This window comes from Stylophora pistillata, chromosome 6 (genome assembly GCF_964205215.1).
Source record: "Stylophora pistillata chromosome 6, jaStyPist1.2, whole genome shotgun sequence".
Classification (NCBI taxonomy): domain Eukaryota; kingdom Metazoa; phylum Cnidaria; class Anthozoa; order Scleractinia; family Pocilloporidae; genus Stylophora; species Stylophora pistillata.
In genome coordinates this window covers 8,630,691-8,647,892 of record NC_142524.1, presented here as the reverse complement: position 1 = coordinate 8,647,892, position 17,202 = coordinate 8,630,691, and the positions used below count along the sequence as shown (strand labels likewise).

Sequence of the window (17,202 nt, the reverse complement as noted above, 5' to 3'; positions counted from 1 at the left end):
GATTACATTTCTCTTTTGAAAATTCCTCTTTATTTACTTCAGTGAGTAAAAAGGGTAATAGTTTTCATAGTTATGGTGAATTAGTCTCATAGAATGAAAGTGTATGGTCCATCTAGCATTTTTGGACAATGCAGCTCCTTTCATTGGAGAAAAGAAAGTCAAGAAGGGTTTATATTTAGACACATTCGTAACTAAAGATACAGCGTTTATCTCCAGTTTTGTAAGTGCCTAACTTTTTTAATTCAAACCCACATTTTTTGCCAGCAGTTTGTGAAACAACTCGCAGGTAAATAAATCTTGTAAGATTACCACACGCTAGTTGGGTGGTGGTTGAAATGTCCCATTTTATCGCTTTTTTCCCACTTCATAAAAAGAGTGGTCTCGTAAATTTATTTAGCTAATCGTATTGTTTGTACAGTATGGTGATCCACAGGGTGATACAATACAAGTAAAAATTCCTAATCAAAGTTATTATAAATTCACTAAAAAATTCAATCCTTGTCTTCTAGTACAACGTTTGAAATTTGTATGTGGAATCTGTGTAGAGTGGGGGAAATTTTTGACGGTCACCATAGGATTTGTCACTTATGCCAAAATCACTTTGTGCATACTTAGAATTTCATGATAAACTCGAATTAATGTTTTATGCAAAGCTTCAATGAGATCTGTGATCAAAATTCAACTTAAACCGAGTTGAACATTTCCATAGCTACATCCCGCAATTCTCAGGTTCCAGAAATGTCTCATTGAATATTTTCTAGTATTATGATCTATTTCTTCTGAATAGTGGGGCACTTAGCGAAAAATGTGATCCAGATCTTGAAGAAACCCATCTAAAAATTAAACTTCCTGTCCGCTAACTTTGTCAAAAGTAATTTTTTCAAAGACTGTTAGTCAATTATGGTAATTTTGTCAAAGACTTTTTTAACTGTGACTAAGAAACAATTCTATAAAACCATTTCCTGTTCTGATCCAATACTGACACTTGTTTTGTTATGCCGAATCGTTAATATAACACGTCTAGACATACTTGCGAATTTGTTCTGGCCGAGAATATATTACCGATATTCGGTATATAACACGGACAGGTAAGGTGGAAATTCAAGCTGGAAATTCAAGTGTTTTATTGATATGAAACGCTCATTTGCCGTAGGGACAGGTATCGTCTAAGCATGTTGGTAGAAGAGGATGAAGAGGGTTGTTTAAGTCCTTCGTTTTGCACATTTTTTGCACTTAACCATCCGAATACTTGAAACAATATTGAAAAAAAAGCGTGAACGTATTGATTGAGACCTTGACCGCAAACATCAGTGTCTTTTAAGTGGATGGCTTTCAAAGACAAAGGCTGGGCGCGTTTCGTCAAAGCAGTTTTTTTATTTTTCCTACTTCCAAATAACCAATTGTCCAAATATCGCGTGATATTTGTACCCGATTCTTGCGTTGACTGTACTCTAATTTAGTGTAGCTGGATAAAAATCTTAATGAACATGACTTTGAAACTGCATCATGCAGGCAATTTTAGACAAACTGAGACAAAACACTACCAGCCATTTCTTTTATTTTGAAAATAAAGCTCTTCAGAACCATACAAACATACAAATACCGATACACTTTGTTCGCTGTTCATCTCGTTTAGCTATCAATCTCTATCTACTTTCTTTTAAAATTATTCAAATTAGCTATAGACTATTATACAACGAAGAAATCTCAGTCGTTGCAAGTGGCGTTACAAGAAATATCATGTCTCTTGTCAAATTACGTTTTCGGACTTCAAAATACAATAAACAGTTAGTTCTCTTGATTCTTTCGTCTCCGCGAGGACCTGCAAAGAGACAATGAACAGAAAAGTCGAGGAATTTGCGTTGAAAATATTTCGAGTCAAGATAAGCCTTCCTCCAAAGTGGATGGAGTTAAGCAACTGGCTAAGTTTTCAAAGTGACAATTTCGATATTTACAGAAAAGGGGTGGCTGAACACAAATCAAACTTATTTGAGTAAGAGATGTATACGATCTTTGTATGAAAGCTCATGTAACCGCATCTGAGAAGAGATACGAAGAAAGATTTGATTGCACATTCAACGCTAACGTCATTTTTTTTCTCTTGACTTGACACTGACGAGAAGTAAACACCGAAACGTCGTCAAAATTGTTTTACGAAGTATTTAGAATTTATTAAAGTATTTTAGTGACTTCTGCGATGCAGAAAATGCCTATCAGCCTACCCTGGTTTCTCAGCCCTGGCGTTCATCATTTTCTTTGGGACGATTTCTGTTTGGCGGAACCGCGCTATGGTTTTCGTTTTCTCCTCTTCGTCTTCTCGTCTCCCCGTTCCTGTTCAACTGCTCCGGTCTTCTCACTTGTTCACGCTGCTCGTGATTTTCTGCCGGTTCCCTTTGCTGCACAGCTCGATCATTTTGCATCAGGAAGTGAAGGACCATCAACAGGAGAATGTAAACGAATAGACTAAAATAGTCGCGAATGGTAAGCATGATGTGGAGAAAGCTTCAAGAACGGGCCAACTGACGTGTGACAAGAAAATCGTACGTTTCCAACAGAACCGAAAGGGTAACCGGAAACTTTATGGGCTATTTTTAAGCGATATTAGTCATCACAATGTGCTCACCCAGCCAGAAAAAAGTTTGGTGCGAGCGCATTTGATCCCGTTAACTGTGAATGAAAAGTTCAAAATTAACGGGAAAAATGGAGGAAATCTAAGCTAAATGAAGTCTTGAGTCACTCTAAAATGTTTTAATACTCAACCATCGGACGATTTTGCGAAACGTGCAACTTGCGGCCTTGCTTTTGCTGCTTCAGTTGGATGAAGACCCAAAAGGTCAAAATACACGAGGGATTACCAGGAGTGATCATGAGTCGAGTTTATCTCTTGAATTTTCGAGGAGTCTGAGTTTTCGGGGTGTGAGTTTTCGTGACACCCCAAGCTTACTTGCACTCAGGTAAAATGCTCATGAATTTTGCCGACATAGGTCAATGAAGTGCCGTATGCGAGGGCTAAAGACATCGATTTCTCATCGGCTAAGAAGCTCAAAGAAAAGCTCGACCAAAAAATCGAGGATCTACAACAGCCGCAAGCCTCGAACAATACAACAACTTCTAGTTCCTCCTGTTCTTCCCCTTGATTTGTGATGATCTTAGGTATAGCGCATTAGATCATATATATAATGAATTTTGCGCTATAGAAATAATAAAATTATCAAATTATTATACGAAAAAATCCTTAGTCTTTATGCTTTCCACTTTTGCTCGAACAGCCAACAATAATGCATAAAACCATCCCTTCTTTCTCAAATGAACTCTTCGTTAGATACGGTTTGTTTACGCTCGAGGGACACCAAGATGGCGGATAGTAACCGTTGATAAGGTATTTGGTCACGTGGGTGAAACCCAAGGATAATGTTGCTCAGATCGTAGCTTAACTCATAAATGTATATGTATATCTTTTGAGACGTTTCAGTATGTAGTATTGCAACTTTTTACGAGTTGTATCGTGTTTGACCAGTCCGTGAGGAGAGCCGAAAACAAATTACTGCATTAATTCATGTGCATTTATTATAAGGCGAAAAAAGCTGCTAAGCAACGAACGTGGAATCATTGCAAGAATAGCCGGCCGTTCGAGCAGATTTTTTCACGGCACTGAAAATAACCAACTGTCCAAATACATATATCTTATAAAGCTTTTTAACTCTTTGCAGCGGCCAATTTACAATTTCAAATCACCTTGTTACCCCCACCGACGCAGCACCCAAATTTCTTTAGAAACTTATCCTCTTTATTCATTTATCTTATAAAACGTTTTGCTGAGTAGTATAGCTGATTATTATCCAACTACTCTAACTACACTTAGACGAGTACAAATAACGCCATAGACGAGTACAAATATCACGCGGTATTTGTACTCGTCTACTGTAGAGTACCGGTTAAACAGGTTTTCTCGTATCGCGCAAGCGAAGAATTGGATTGTAGTTACGGAAGAAAAACAAAAAGTGGCGGACAATTTGAATCATTTCTGACAACGAAGAGTCAGAATGGCTGGCAAATTTAGGTCAAAGTTTACTAGATAAATCGAACGAAGAAAACAGCTTGACCACCAGAAAATTTATTCATTTAATGAAGAAAATAGAAACAGCAACACGACAAAGCGCCAATTCCGTTCCGCTTCGCATTCTTCTGTCACGCACTCTCCGTAAACAAATATCCGCGAAATTCGCCCGCACTGAAATAACAGTTTGGCGTGTTAGGCCTGGTTTATACGTCGCATTTAATGAGACGAATTTAGTTGATGAATTATTTTCGTCTGGGAGACGAAATTAAATGTCAATTCATTTTAGACGTCGAATATAATCTCGATGTCGTTTTGTGCCTGCATTGACTTTCATCGGCGGAGAACTTCCAAAAACAACATGGCGGCGTTCAGAGAGGCAGTAATGCTAAAGATTGGTCTGGCGAGACGAAGGCGTAGGAATTTGTATCAAATTTACCAAGATAGATGCTTCTGCGCTCCGAGGAGTGGATTTTCGTGTATAAATTCTCGCACAAGGAAAACAGTACCCAACTCGCTTTCCCAGCTCCCATCCCTCCGCGTCTTCATCCAGTTGAGCCACAGAACATTCCAAACGAACACATACAGGTCTGTCACATCAAATGTAACTGTATTTCGTTTTAGCCTCACGTGACCAACAAGTCTGACTCAACGTTTTTCGGAAAAGGGCTCCTGAAGTCACCATGTTTTCTGTTTTCGCGGGAACTCTTCTCCCTTACCCATGCCATGCAGGTGAAAACTGTAAGCGTGGGCTCAAAATTAACCGGTGGAATAATTTATGTCCTCGAAAAATAATGTATGCATTTACTTCGATGCGACTGAAAAGCGACGTATAAAACTGACACGCATTTCAGACGTTTTATCCGTCTGGGGCACACGGATAAAACGTCTAGGTCGAATTTAATTCGTTTTAGAAGTCGCCTTACGGTCGAAGAAAATTGCTGGAATTAAATTCGTGAAAATTCGTCTCTAATGTGACGTATAAACAGGGCCTTAGATAATAAATAACTTATTAGACGTTTTGATGTGTAGTATTGCTGAGTATTTTTACTCGTTATTTGTATTTTGACTCGCCCTACGGCGCTCGTCAAAATACAACACAACTCGTAAAAATACAACACAACACAAATACGGCACAACTCGTAAAAATATTCAGCGATACTACACAACAAAACATCTAATAAGATATATTTATTACACGAGTATATCGCGTGATATTTGTACTCGATCCGTACATTATTTGTACTCTACTAAATGTAGTTGGATTATAGTACACATTATAATCCAACTGTGCTTCCTGGAGTACAAATAACACCCAGAACGAGTACAGATATCTCGCAGTATCTGTACTCCAGAGAACCAGTTAGACATTCGCCCGCACTGAAATAACAATTTCAAGTGGCGTGTTGGATAATAAATATCTTAATAATCGTTTTGTTGTGCCGTATTTTGACGAGTTCGTAGGGCGAGTCAAAGTACGGCACAACTCGTAAAATACATATATCTTATTAACCAAGCGCGAGGGCCGTACTGGAAGAATATCGGCCCTCGGTCTTTTTTGTACGGACCGAGCGCAGCGAGGTCCGTTCTGTCAAGACCTCGGGCCGATGTTCTCTCAGTGCGGCCCTCGCGCTTGGTTAATAAGATATATGTATTTTACGAGTTGTGCCGTACTTTGACTCGCCCTACGAACTCGTCAAAATACGGCACAACAAAACGATTATTAAGATATTTATTATCCAACACGCCACTTGAAATTGTTATTTCAGTGCGGGCGAATGTCTAACTGGTTCTCTGGAGTACAGATACTGCGAGATATCTGTACTCGTTCTGGGTGTTATTTGTACTCCAGGAAGCACAGTTGGATTATAATGTGTACTATAATCCAACTACATTTAGTAGAGTACAAATAATGTACGGATCGAGTACAAATATCACGCAATATTTGGACAGTTGGTTGTTTTGTACTTAGTTCTTATTGACCGAGCGGGAGGTCCGTATGAGAGAATCTTGACCGAGGTCAAGATTCTCCCATACAGACCGACCTAACTCGGTTAATAAGATGTTCATTATATGGCTGTGTCTAGAAAGCAACGGAACATTATAGTCTTTGTAACTTTTTTTCTAGACCGGTCTAGATGGGAAAATCTAGACCGCTTTCAATATTGATTTCAGCCAATCAAATTCTTGAATTCGGTAGTCCCCAGTCCTTGTGAGACAGCCATAAAATAATGCAAAATAAACCTGTTTATATTTGTTCTCGATTCGCAAGTTATTACTTGGGCTTTCCGAAGGAAACGTCCGAGGTATAAATTCGGCTTGGTTTTTTTTTTTTCGTTTTTTTTTGGCGTTCAGTCACAAAACGCAGTTCCACTACAGCGCATGCGTGAAGTGTACGCGCATGCGTAGAATGAACCTCAAAGCGCATGGTTTAATTAAAGCAATGGCTGCCTTCGTGAACAATTCCTTGCTTGATGTACGCTAAAGAAATTCGATGGCTATTACGCTCAATACATATACAAAGTCACACACCGCGGGAGACCCACACTAAAACTTGTGGAGCGTTTTGGGAACGGGTCGAACCGCGAACTTTACGAGAGATCAATTTACGAGAAATACTTTACGAGTGAACCTTCTATCGAGGAATATCAAGCGAAACCCACACTAAAACTTGTAGAGCGTTTTGGGAACGGGTTGGTCTACGAACTTTACGAGAGATCAATTTACGAGCGATCCTTTACGAGTGAACTTTCTATCGAGAAATATCGAGCGAAACGAGCTGTCTCCTATTATGTTTACAAGTAAACACAACCGTGTATTTAGACGTGATCGAGAAGCCGATAGAATACCAGAAGTTACTCTGGAGTGTCTCAGAAGAAAGGGCAGAAAACTGTAGGAATTTGTTTATGAGCGTATTCGTCCAAGCATACCGAAGTCCTCCTGGTTACGTCGTTATGTGAAGGTTAGAGGAGTTACAAAGAATGTTTGTAAGCTTAATACGAAGAGGGTAAACACGAATTATAACATAGCTTGTAAATTCGTGCAATCAAATTCAACTGCGCGAGCGTGCTTCAATTTTCCATAGTGCACGCTGATGACGTCAGCAAACAAATGCCTCGCGAAAAATTTTTTTCTCACGAGTGACTTCAGCATTTTTCATTAAAAAACGGGAAAAACTTCCGCAAAAAAGTTAAACTAGACACGACAACAAGCAAACAAGCCGATGAAGATCTGCCTACTTTTTCTTTGGGAATGGATTTTTTGACTCCCGAGAAAGAACCCAGAGAATGGGAAAACAAAACAATCAACGGTTTCATCTCGTTTCGCAACTCTAACTTCATTAATTTCCAGGCATGAATTCACCTGTCAGTTTTTGACCAATTTGAGACAAGATCACTGAAGCATAGCGAAACGAAACAAAGTAAACAAGTCATTGAAGCGTAGGAGAGGAAATTTCTGCCCTTTATACATAAACAACAGCGTTGAAAATGTTATAAAGTGAAACAATTGGTTTATGTGTCAGCTGTGCGTTCATCAACACTTGAAGCACTTGGGAAGTTTGGAGGGCACTTAAGAAGCAACGAGCAACTCTTAGGCATCTTTCGTGCTCTCCAAACTTCCCGCGCGCTTCAAGTCTCGATGAACGTACGCTAACGCATGAACCAATTGTTAATAATGATTATATACGAAATACCAAATCGTAATTTACAATTATTGAACCAATAAAAACCAGTAACAGAAACAGGATATTTAACGGAAGAGCTAAGCTTATATATTTAACCTTACTATTTAAGTTGCTGCTGTCAGTATCCTTATCCAATTCGCTGTTGTTAGCGCCAACTTCGAAGTTGTGTTCACGAGCATTCTTGATTTTTTCAGCAAGTGAGGTGTTCGTCTCTGCGTCATAGTTTGTTGTTAAATCGGCCGTCACAGTTTTGCCAGTATTTTTGTAGTATGAACTCACATATGGCTCATTTGTTATCTCGTGAGAACTAATATGAACTTTCCACATTTGGCTAGCTTTCAAGAAATGAAGTTCGTGGACCGGCCCATTCCGAAAACACTCGACATCATTTAGCGTTGGCCTACCACGAACGGCGTGTGCGTTTGCATATGGGATGAGCTTATAAGACAGGAATCTTTGCAAAGCGGTCTTCACAAAACACAGCATTCTGTAAATTACATTAATTGTTTACAAAGAGCGAGCTCACGATAACACAAGTTGTCGCACTCTCATCCCCAGTTTCCACGGTTTACGCAAGGAACGCCTTGGACCATGACCCCCCTTTTGGCGACCGAAACGGCTTGCATTTTCAGAGTAATAAAGTTACACAACATGAGAAGAAGTATTTGATGAATTGTACTGTAAGAGTATATCAAAGGATAATTAAATTGAAGTATAGAGCAAGTCGTTATTTATCAACGTTTTCTTGTAATAAACCCATGTGTCTTTATAAGAGTCAGACACACGTATCAAACCAGTGTAAATTTCAACTGAGTTCAGATATAGTTGTAGTGGTTTCAGAGATTTTTCTATTAAAAACAACATGAACTATTGAACAGTAATATTGCTTCAATCTTCTGATTTCTGAAAAATCCCCTTGGGTGAACATTTGGCAACAAATTATGACTTGGTACCAATAATAGATAAAAAATTCCCTTCTCCTTGCAGTTAAAGGAAAATACATTACCTACTCAGGGTTTGTAAAAGCCTTGAAAGTCCATAGAGATGCTTGAATTAAAAAATAAAAATTCAAGGCCTTGAAAGTACTTGAATTTGAGGACTAGGGCTTGATTTTTGAAATGCTTTTACATTAACAATTTTCAAGTCGAAAATTATATTGCTTTCATGGAAAAACTGAGAAATAAATTATAGTGCTTTCATGGAAAAACTGAGAAATAAAATTACATAATTTTAAAATTGCTTATGCAAACCTTTCCAAAAGTGGTCCTTCAATTTTCTAAAACTTGACCTTCAAACTGATTCATTAAAAAGTCCTTGAATTTCAACCATTGGCATCTGTAGGAACCTACTGCTATATGGTAATATATTATTTTGATTGTTGTCTAGTACCATGACAACATTCATTACACTCAGCAGACAAAAATTAACACACAAGTAGACTTATTCATGACCGGCAATGACGAAATTGCGTGACGACAGTAACAATGGCTATACGGCAGTCCTCTAAAGATAACTCCAGATGCGCGATATTGAAAGCCCGAGTTCACGCAGCTATGCGTCTAGTTTGTATATTACTTTGTGCAGTTGGATAATAATCCTAAGTGGACATGACTTTAAGGCTTCATCAGGTTGAGGCACAAAATAATACCAGTCCCCCTTTTTTTTTATTTCTAAGATGGAGCTTCTCAGAACCACACAAACATAAAAACACTGATACACTTTGCTATTCGTTCATCTCGTTTAACTATCTATCGCTATCTATTTTCTAATGAAACGGTTCACTGAATTAGGCCCTCAGGCCTGTACAATCAAAACGCTTAGTCGTCGCCAGTGTGTCTCTTGTCTTTTCTAGTCTCTTTTAAAGTGCTATAGACAATTAATTTCCTAGATTTGATCGTCTCCGACGACCAACCTGCACGGGGAAAAAATGAACAAGGAATTTGCAGTTAAGATATAATCTGAGAAGTTTATAGAGAAGCTTCCTCCCCCCCCCCCCCGTCATGTCAGCGCATTGTCATAAGACGTAAAAATATAAATTAAACATCAGTTTAGCTTTTAGATCTACAAATAACATACGAATCGAGCACAAAATATCACGCGATATTTGGAAAGTTTATTATTTTGTATTGTAAAATAAAAAACCTGTTTAGATTTGTTCTCGGTTCGCATGTTATTTGTACTCTACTTTGTGCAGTTGGATAATAATCAATAATCATTAGTAGACACACAGGGGGCCCATACAATCTGTGTAGCCGACCGTTGTTTTATAGTGAATGTACCAGATTTACGGTTTGCCTCACCTAGAGTCATTGCTGACTATGCACATAAATCATTAATAAATAAACGTTGAATTACTTTATCTGTGGTGCATAGTCGTCCTTTTGCCTCAAAAATGTTTTTTTTTGAGCGATTTTCAATAAGTCTGATTTCGTCGTTAATGTAATGCATTAAAGAAAGACAAGGGTGGAAGCCTTGTTTTGAAAGGGTTCAAGCGCCCGAGCGATTTTGACCCCGAAAATCGCATTGCTCCGCTTTCAAACTTCGCAGCATTAAGCTCAAAAGATGCACAATTCTCCTCGTACCTTCCAATCGAAAATCCATCCAAACGGACCGGAGCTAGCTCTTGAAGAAAATCAAAATCCCACAGTATTTTAGCGTCCGGGGATGCGTAGCAAGATTCTCATGTGCCAGCCAGAAACCGCCACGTTGATTGCTCTTTTCTGATTGGACGACGTTAAACGATGACCAATTCAAAATATCTAACGAGGGTTGGGAACCATTGGCGTTTAGTGACCCTTCAACTGTACGAGGAGAATCGTGCATCTTTTGACCTTAATTCTGCGAAGTTTGAAAGCGGAGCGATGCGATTTTTGGGGTCAAAATCGCTCGGGCGCTTGAACCCTTTCAAAACAAGGCTTCCACCCTTGTCTTTCTTTAATGCATTACATTTACGACGAAATCAGACTTAATGAAAATCGCTTAAAAAAAACATTTTTGAGGCAAAAGGACGACTATGCACCACAGGTAAAGTAATTCAACGTTTATTTTTCGATGATTTATGTGCATAGTCAGCAATATATCACTCTACGTGAGGCAAACGGTAAATCTGGTCCATTCACTATAAAACAACGGTCGGCTACACAAACAGATTGTATGGGCTCCCTGTGGTAGACATGATTTGAAGCTTCATTAGGCAGATATCAATTTTAGACAAACTGAGACTAAATATTACCAGCCCCTTTCTTTTATTTCTAAGATAAAGCTTCTCAGAGCCATAAAAACGTAAAGACATTGATACACTGTTATTTTTCAACTCGTTTAGCTATCAATCTCTATCTATTTTCCTTTGAAAACGCTCAAATTAAGGTCTTTACGCGTTTTCCAGCTTCGAATGACTATAAACAGCTAGTTCTCTCGATTCGTTTTTCTCTGTGAGTACCTGCAAAAGGAGAAAAGGCAAAGAATTTGCGGTAAAAATATTTCGAGACAAATTACAGAGAGTCTTTTCTCCAAAGCGGATGGAGTTAATGAAGAATTCTCCTCGATGTTACAGTTTTATTTTCAAACAACGATGTAGGAGGGTCTATTATTGGGGGTCGTAGATTCCGTAAACCGCCAAATTTTGTTCCTTCGAAACCGCAAACCGCTTTGGTTTTTTTCTAAAAACCGACACCGCCCTACAGGTAGGACGATTATCCTCATAACCGATCTTTTAACAGCACGTAGCAAATTCCTTGCGATATGTTTGCTCAATAATCGTATTTCTCCTCACAAAGACCACAAGATATTAAGAACAGAACAAATTATTTCTATAGAACTCCATTCAGTCACCAGCGAACACAAAGGTTTTAACTTCTAATGGGCTGTTCACAAACACAAAGATTCCTCGAGATGTTTATAACGAATTACAAAAGTAAAAGCTTTCAGGGCTGGGTGTGTTGTCTGTTCTTATGTGGTCGTTCTAACATGGATTTTATAAAGTGTTCGTATTTGATAAAATGGGAAATTTAAACCACCACCAAACTAGCGTGTGGTATCTTATATGGTTAATTTTTTTTAATTCGAAAAGGAGCTGCATTGTCCAAAATGCCAGATGGACCATTTACTTTCATTCTATGAAAGTGATTAACCCATAATTATGAAAACTAGTACCCTTTCCACTCCTGGCACTGAAGTAACGAAGAGGAGTTTTCTAAAGATAAATGTAATCGTTTGAGTCACGACGTGGTCACTGTGGATGTGGATCGCAAAGTTTCGACCGCATACTGCTAGTCTTCTTTAGGCGATGAGGTCGATTGAAGAAGACCAGCAGTTTGCAGTTGAAACGTCGCGATCCACATCCAAAGTGATCACATCGTGAGACTAACGATTACGTTTCTCTATTGAAAGGGTTATTTACCACAACGACTAATCAAAACCTATTGTACGATATAAAGAGAAATTTCTTTTTAGAAAATAAATACTCAGTGTAAGTAAAAAGGTGATGACAAGAAAGAAAAGTGTACACAGTGGAGGAATACTGTTTGTTACGCCATATTTCAGAGCTAACCTTGTAAAAATTCTCGGCAGATATACTTGTGGGAAGTGATATCTAGAGTGAAAGGGTCAAACGTCGGTCGCCATTTTTATTGAAGGGTTCAGTTTTGAGGGATCGTGAGCCAAGGAGATACGAGTTGTTTAAAGCTCTTAAAATAAGTCACCTTTTTCAACCTTTTTTCAACAGAACCGCCTCCAACCCACATCCCGCTACTGATTCATTCACGGACTACGTCTATTGACATTGGTCCAAACATCCTTTTATTCCCGGGGGTTACAGCTCTCCAACAGTTCATACAAATGGCTTGCGCCACGAGCTTGGGCGTCCGGTGGAAGATCACTTGTTCTTTGCTGGTGAAGCCACGAGTGTGACGGCCTGTGCTACTGTTCACACTGCCATAGAAACAGGATTAAAGGCTACTCGAGAAGTTTGCAGCATCGTCACTCGACAAAAAGTGTTAGGCCAGAAAAATTAACCGTACTTGACTGTTAAATGATCTTACGTCCATAAAAGGGAGGAAATTTTTGCTCCTTCTAACTTACTCTCTGAGTTGGAAAGTTCCGTATCTTGAAGCCTTTGAAATTGTCACCTTCGTATTGTTAAAATTCAAAAATGGTACGTATAACCACGTGCATGGAATGTTCTCTTATTTATGCAGTTTATAGAGCAATTTTCAGTAGTCCTTTTTACAGTTGTGGGCTTGGTGGCCAATCAACAGGAGTGAGGCTAAGGGTGACCTTGTTATGATAGAGATGTTGCTGCTTTTCAAATGCAAATTTCTTTGTTATCATGCTAACTAGATACAGGTCTCTATCACAACAGGGTCACCCTTAGCCTCACTCTTGTTCAAATGCTTAGCCACCAATCCCAGAACTGTAAAAAGGGCTATTGAATGTCGAAAGTAATGCGTGCTCACCATCGCTCTGTGATTGGTCCAGAAAACTCTCAGTACTCTTATAACCAATCAGATGTAAAACCAAAACCAATCACGTGGTGGTGATTACTCGTGCGTGCTTTTGGACGCAACCTCCTTTAGAGTCTACCGTAACCCCTTACCTGATAACAAAGACCATTGTTGTGGGTGAGAACTTTGTTTTGTTTTTGTTTTTGATTTTTTTTTTGCCAATTAGCTTTTAAAGGTCTTCCTCATCATTTCAAGCTACGAAAATTGTGGTTATGAATGATTGAAATATGTAACCTTCTCTGAAATATTCGGCCCGTTAGATCTAAAACTTTTCCCACTCACACGATGCTGAAAGTTAGTAGTTTAAAAAGAATATATTTTAGTACTCATTCGTACTTTTTCCACCTAGAAAGTTAGCTGTTTGTGATGGCGAATATTTCAGTGAATATCACTCGCAAGAAGCTGCAAATTTCACATAGTTCAAACTGTGAGTTGGTTTTTTCTTTCATATTTGGAACAATTTCTTCTTCAAACCGACTACTTTTTCATAAAACATGTATGTTAATTAAACGAAGAAAAATGTAAATAATTGTAAGCAGAGATCTCATAACTTATAAGAAATACTGGTGATGAGTTTTCATTCCTCTCAAGACCTCACAAAAGATCAAGAAATACATGATTATCAAAAGAAGAACGAATAGAACGAACTGAAGGTCTTGAATTAAGTGCAACCTGAGGTTGTGTAGCGCGACACACGTCTCGACACCAAGTTTTGGCCTCGGGGGTTTTTCACAAAAGTATATGTCTGTCAGAACCGTCTCCCGGTTAGCACAATGGATAGAGCGCTGGACTGTTATGTGGGAGGTCGAGGGTTCGAGCCCCGGCCGGACCAACACTCAGGGTCTTAAAATAGTTGAGAAGAATTTGCTGCCTTTCTATAACATCAAGAAATGGTTAGATATTCTAGTCTTCTCGCATAGGGACGAATAAATAGAGGTCCCGTCTCCTGCAGGGTTGGGGTAGGAGACGTTAATTTCCCACACACGCGATTACTGTATGATGGATGTCCTCCCCTGTGGTGGGATGGGTGGGTTTATTGGGTCCGCAGTAATTGGCGCAAGCTGTTGCGGTGTCCCTGCCGGTTGGCGAAGCGATCAAGTTAAGTTTTTGAAACAAACGCCTACGCAGAAACAGCAACTGCATGCCTAAGAAATTTTTTAAAATCCATTTTAATAAACATCAATCGAGCGAATATAAACTCTTGCATCGCGTTCTTATTTTCCTCCCATAAAGTGCATTCCCTGATGTCACATGTTTCGCAGAGGGTACTAAAAACATAAAATGTCGGCGTTCATTACAGGGATTTTGAAAGAATCAGTCACGGCTAGTTAAGTTTATAAGGTCATATATTTCTGGCGACATAAATAGGTAGATTTATACATTAGGAAAAAAAATATGGCATTGTTAGAACCAGTCGTGACTTGTGTCCAACAAATATTTCCGTCTAAAGAGAGCACTTTTTAAAATCACACCCCGCCTGAGATCGAAGTTGACAACAGAGAAGGATTTTATCAAACTTACAATTGAAAAGTTGAAGAGCCACTTATGATTGATATTTGTATCAAAGAAAATAAGGCAAAAAACTCAGGTTCCATCGATTCCATGTCACCATTGCACAGTTGCACGACTTCTGCAAAAAAAAAAAAAAAAAAAAAAAAAAAAAAAACTGAAAAAAAAACTTGCAGATAGTTTGAGGAAATTTCCTGTACTTTTCAACAAAAGTTTTGCATAGCTCAAACACACGTTAAAGGAGAGTCCTGATGTGGCCAGAGAATACGGCCTAAAAGATGGTGGAGAGAATGTAAACATATAAAGCAATCGGTGCAGTAATCAAATGGCTCTCGAACCATTTAGTAAACAGCATAAGTGTAAATTATCGTAATGAATATGAATGAAAAGGAATTGCGCCGGAGACCAATATAGATAAATTTATGGTTGGTGAGCACGTAAGATTTTTATTCATGGGTTGTGAAGGAATTGCTCTGGGGACCAATATAGATTAATTCATGATTGGTGAGCGCGCAAGATTTTTATTCATGAGTTGTGAAGGAATTGCTCTTGGGACCAATATAGATTAATTCATGATTGGAGAGCGCGCAAGATTTATATTCATGGGTTGTGAAGAATCGCAAACGAACGAGCGAGTCTTCGAGCGAGTGAGTTTGCGACTCTTTGCAACAAGTGAATAAAAATCGGACAAGCGAACTAACCATGAAGTTATTTGTTTATTAATAGCTGCAGTACTGAGGAGGCAGTAGCCACAAAAAGTACGGTAAATTATTTTCTTACAATTCTTCTGTAAATGCTTAAGCTTGATTCTTAAACCAAAATTATTTTTGAAAAGGCTTCTCGTGCGATCAATTAGTTTCTACTCTTAGTTAGATTCAAGTGTTACATAGGACCCCTTGCCTACTGATACAGAGTGCTATTTTTATCCTGTCAAATATCATGAGTCATAATCACCAACACAGGTTTATTCTAAGTAGATGGCTTTCAGAGATTACAGCGTTTTTATTATACTTCATTGCTTTCTAATTTTTTTTTATTTACCGTACAAAAGAACCAGTTATCTAGTTATCACGTGATATTTGTACTCGATTCGTGTGTATCATTCGTATCATTTACTTAGCGCAGCTGGATAACAAACCTGAAAACTTGATGCTTCATTAGGCCGACAACAATTGAAGCTTCCTTAGCTACAGGCCGACAACAATATACAACCAGCCCCTTTCTTTTATTTTTAAGAACCATAAAAACATAAAAATACTGATACACCTTTGTATTTTTCATTTCGTTTAGCTATCCATATTAATCTATTTGCTATCGAAAATATTCTAATTAGGCTCTTTGCTATACAACAAAAAAAGGTCAGTCGTCGCAAGTGTGATATGAGATATCAAGTCTCTTGTCAAAACACATTTCTGGCTTCAAACAGTTAAACAGTTAGTTCCCTTGATTCGTTCGTCCCAGAGGACCTGCACAAGGAAATGAACAGAAAAGTCAACGGATTTGTTGCAAAAATATAACGAGAGAAGTTTAAAGACAAGCCCCAACGCAGATAGAGTACTGGTAAAAATTTCTTACTGAATAATTTTTGAAGCGACCTAGACAACCTTTTTACTTAAAAAACATTTCGTCGCGATTACAAAGAGGGTCTCAACGGGGTCAAAGCGTTTTTAAAGCTAGCCTTACGGCCGCTTTCGATTGAGGACCCTGAGTAAAGGGTTGAATGAACACAGTTTCGTTAGAAACCAAATGTATGCAATCTTTACATTGGAAATAAAGTTTCTGAGAGCATATCTAACTGAGTACAAGAACAGATTTGGAGAAACATTTGATTGCACCATTCAGCCCTAGAGAACGTCATTTTTACTCTTGACTGGACAGTGTTAGGAAGTAACACCGACACGTCGTCAAAAAATATTTTGTCAACAGTTTCAAGGAGTTTTTTTGAGAATGTTTAATCAAAATGTATTCCAATAACGTATCTAACCAGTCGGAAAAAGGTTCATATTAAGCAGCCTACCTTGGTTACTCAGCCATGATGTTCATCGTTTTTTGTGGGACGCTTTTTTCGGTTTGGCGGAACTGTATGGTTTTCATCACGGTTCTCCATTCTTCGCCTTGGTCTTCTTTCTCCATCTCTTATCAACTCCAGTCCCCTTACTTGTTCACGCTGTTCGTTATTTTCTACTGGTTCTCTCTGCCGCCCAGCTCTACCACCTTCCATCAGGAAATACAGGATTGTCAACAGAAGAAAGACAACGAATAGATTGAAAAATTCTTGAATTGTAAGCATGATGCGGAGAATGTTTCAGAGAACGGATCAGCATAAGCGAGGCAAGCAGTAAAAACGCGAAAGCGCACTTTCATCCCCCCGGCACTAATAATTAATTATTAATTCTAAACTGTCGCCCTTGACGTCATGTGCTTATCCAACTGGTAAGCTGCAAAGCAAA

General features: G+C 38.6%; 2 long non-coding RNA genes across 2 annotated transcripts; one reads left to right on the top strand and one right to left on the bottom strand.

The window, feature by feature from the left end:
- Positions 1-1,539: 1,539 nt before the first annotated feature.
- LOC148728097 (uncharacterized) lies at positions 1,540-3,937 on the bottom strand. Its single transcript, XR_016002205.1, has 2 exons — positions 2,223-3,937; positions 1,540-1,822 (listed from the first exon to the last, which is right to left on the bottom strand). It is a non-coding gene; the product is annotated as an uncharacterized LOC148728097 (long non-coding RNA).
- A 2,337-nt stretch (positions 3,938-6,274) lies between these two features.
- On the top strand, positions 6,275-8,623 carry LOC148728096 (uncharacterized). The gene is made up of 2 exons (XR_015989070.1): positions 6,275-7,019; positions 8,078-8,623. It is a non-coding gene; the product is annotated as an uncharacterized LOC148728096 (long non-coding RNA).
- Positions 8,624-17,202: the final 8,579 nt, after the last annotated feature.